At 37.1% G+C, this 4,248-nt stretch overlaps 1 long non-coding RNA gene across 2 annotated transcripts in view; it reads right to left on the reverse strand.

Moving 5' to 3' along the window:
* The window catches only part of LOC128247293 (uncharacterized), a 135,406-nt gene that overhangs the window by 69,413 nt on the left and 61,745 nt on the right, over window positions 1–4,248 (reverse strand). The window lies entirely within an intron of this gene.

Here is a 4,248-nt window from a genome sequence, read left to right on the forward strand (position 1 = left end):
CCAACATGGCTGCCATCAGCACCACATGTGGTGTAAGTGGTACGGTCTCATACCACTTATTCATAGCACATCCACCCTGTATCAACGATCCTTTTTATCGCACCTCATTTAGAGCAGCAGTAGCCCCACCACCACCACCATCACCATCACCACCACCACCACCACCGCCGCCGCCGCCGCCGCCACGAGATATTCCACTCTGCTAACAACCCAATGTCATCCTCACACGAGCTAAACGAAGGAGCCTATTTCGTGGTTGCTCTATCTGCTAGAAATAGAAACCAAATCTCCTTCATATCACGCCATGCCGAGCCGCGACTGGATATACCTTTGATCTGAGATCAGCTCGCTCAGGGCTGACTTGAGGGGGTCAAACAAACACCAACAATAAACACCAGCAATAAGCAGTAATGCTTCAACATTGCATCAACGCTATCTTATTCATCAACACACCAAAATAATCAACAGTACCGAAACTACCGCCGGCACCACAACCCCTAACACCACTGTCGCCACTGCCAACTCTACAATCACCGACGCCATTATCCCAAACCAGCAATTTCTCAGTTTCCCTAAAGCTGGTTTCCTGCGGACGCTGTTTCATCACATCAAAAGCAGAAAGCCCTTAGGAATATGTAAGTGAAGGGTTTCGCTATTAAATATAACAGGAAATCCACAGGCTTCTGTTAAGCAGATTTAACTTAATGCGTGCAAATAGTCACAGCGACGGCATGATTACGCACTCACACACACGTACACACACACGCACACACGCACACACACACACATGCACACACACACACACACACACACACAATCACACACACGCACAAACACACACGAGATAGATATCTAAAAGAAATGTTTCATGCATACGTGTATAAGAGGGTGAGAAAACTGACACCGAACCGCGTACTCTGTGTGTGTGTGTGTGTGTGTGTGTGTGTGTGTTGTGTCTGTGAGTGCGTGTGTGTGTGTGTGTGCACGTGTGTTTGTACGTCTGGATATGTGTATATGCGTATATATTCACATTTTTGTATATATACATATGTATGTATATATATATATATATATATATATATATATGTGTGTGTGTATATATATATATATATATATATATATATATATATATATATATATGTGTGTGTGTATATATATATATATATATATATATATGTATATATTCAGACGTTATGCATGAATATATATACTTACATATATAATATATAATATACATATAGACACAAAGGTGCATACACATTTTTATCATAAGTGAAATTGCCCAATATTTATACACGCTTACACACACACACACATTCACACAAACAATATTAGAATTACATACATACATATATATGTATGTATGTATCTATGTATCATGTATGTATTTGTTGTATACGTATGTGTATTGTAGGTATGTACATATATACGTACATATGCGCGCAAGTAACTGTATAAATACTTATGTCTGCCTAAATGTGCGCACGTATATGTATATATGAGTGTAAAAAGTGAGTATCTAGAAAATATATAATCATTCACCATATGTTTTCATCATATAAACTCATTGGTTTCTCAGTTTCTCTACTTCACTCTACCAACCACGCTCCCTTAGCACACTTATTATAAATGACGTTACCCTTTTACATAAACCGACATGTTTGTTTATATATACATACGCGTATATACAGAGGAGAAAGAGAGAGAGAGAAGGAGAGAGAAAGAGAAAGAGAGAGAGAGAGAGGGTAAGAGAAAGAGAGATACAGAGACATATAAGTATATATATGTTCGAGTGTGTGTGTATACACACATATATGTACATAGGTATGTATGTATGTACATATATATATATGTATATGTATTTGCATATATATATATATATATGAATGTTCATATATGTATGCGTATACATACATACATACATATATACATATGTGTATGTACTCTAATATTCTTTTCCCGTTTCACTTATTTCACTCCAGCGCCATACTTGGGCACCACCTTCAAGAGTTGGTGTTTAGCATATCGACCTCAATATTTACTTCATGTTACTACAAATTTCGTCGCTGGCTTTTTGTCGAATCGGTAACCTATGAGACGCATATATGGACATAACATTGAGAGCAGTGGAACACTAAGATAGATACGTTTCTTCAAAGTATCCGCGTTTGGTGGGAGTAAATGAAGTTATCTCTAGAGGACCTGGCCAGAAGACTTGCATCAGCACAATATATTCTGCTAAAGATACTCAAGTACAAGGTGGAGGTGTTAAACAAGCGACACATTAATTCGGTTAACTGATACAAAACTACCGTATTTATTCATGTCCTATTTTATAGGACAAAATCTTGGTGCCACTTATACACGAAACAAAACTAAAACTACAAAGGGAATAAATTTTGTACTAAGATTTAACGCTAAATTACGGATTAGGCTTATACACGAATGCGTCTTATACATAAGTAAATGCGGTACAAAATATAAATGATATTTTCTTCATCTTTAGTCGGCCATTTTAATTCAGAAAGACAGACTGACAATACGGACCATTGCGTTAGCTGAAACTTGTCAGAGGCTCACTGACTTGTCAAAGGCTCACTGACGTGTCAAAGGCTTACTGAATTGAATTTGCTATACTCTACTCTCGATACTGAGTACTTTACAGTTAATTATTACTACCGTGTATATAATATAATATGCATTGTATGTAATGGCATAAAAGACGCACGAATATGTTCGGCGTACCTCGATTTCAGCAGCGCATGTTCAAGAAAAGTTTTAGTGCATTAAAATATGTAGTATAGACCCAATTTCGCATACAGGACGGGAAGTGAGATTTTGACACATTGTTTTGGAAGAAATCCGTCTTGTATGGCATCAGATACGGCACACACAAATATATAAATATACACACACGTATATATGTACATATATGTATATATTTATGCGTGTATTGTGTTGTATTTGTACATAAATACACGCACACACACACACACACACACACACAGAAACACACAAAAACACACATATTGCACACACACATAATCAGAAACATAGCTATATACAAATTGTAGATATATAATGGCCGCCGTCGGCCATCGTTTGTCGTAGATAGGCGAGATTAAAGTACCCACAAATTATATTACCTAGCGAAAGTCAAAAATGATGTTCTCTCCCCTGATAATGCATTCATTCATGACATTTCAGGAGTAGTGAAATACCACTCATAGAATGAAGGCGCATTTCTACAGTTGATTATAGCTACTCTTTATGTGAAGTGAATTGTGTGAAAACCCTGGTATAGTCTATATTTGGATACTACACACTTCCGGCGGAAGTTTTTCTTTGAAACCACACTTATATCACTTTCTCTGCATGCATGTTACACACACATAAATACATATAGATGCCTTAGGGAATATATACATATATAGCTACGTTCCATGAAGTTATTTTTCTTATGCAGAAATACGCGCAAGTTTGTATATGAGTAGATATATGCATGTGTCTGTGTGTTTATATGCGTGTACATGTGCATGCGTATACAGTATATATACACCCTCAGATGTAAAACTGTGTTTGTGAGTGTTGCTCTTTACAGAGATAAGTGGTAACTTTTGAATCTGTTTACCTTTGATAGATGCATGTATATATGTTGGTGTGCCGCTGCGCCGTCTATTTTCCCCGTCCCCTTGTCTCATGTAACCCATAGCTTAACAATCCCCTTTCGTAACATCATATAACTCAATCACTTACACACATCCATTTTTTCTTTCATCTACAAACACAATTGTATACATACACGCACATACACATATATTTATTTATTGACTGACTGAAAGATTGATATATAATATATATTCTCGATCGGCATTCTTCGGATGATTAAGGTCCCTGTTAGTGTATATGTTTACACACACACACACACACACACACACACACACACACACACCTATATATATATAATACACACCTATATATAACCAATGGTATAGATCGACGTACTCCTCCGAGGGAATTCAAAGGTGTAACGTAATCCAAGAGTGAAGAAAGTTAATTCACAAATTAATACTCCAAATCATCGCCCAAAGGATGTGCTTTTCTCCGGACTATCTGCTTCTTCCCTGTTTTTCTCCTCTCTGAACTTTTCCCTCTTTCTGACGAAAAGCCATGCTCGAAACGTCACTTCCCCACCTGCATTTCCAACTAAAAACTTTTATTGAACGTCAGTCTAATATGTTCACTATA

The sequence above is a fragment of the Octopus bimaculoides genome, chromosome 3 (genome assembly GCF_001194135.2).
Source record: "Octopus bimaculoides isolate UCB-OBI-ISO-001 chromosome 3, ASM119413v2, whole genome shotgun sequence".
Taxonomy (NCBI): domain Eukaryota; kingdom Metazoa; phylum Mollusca; class Cephalopoda; order Octopoda; family Octopodidae; genus Octopus; species Octopus bimaculoides.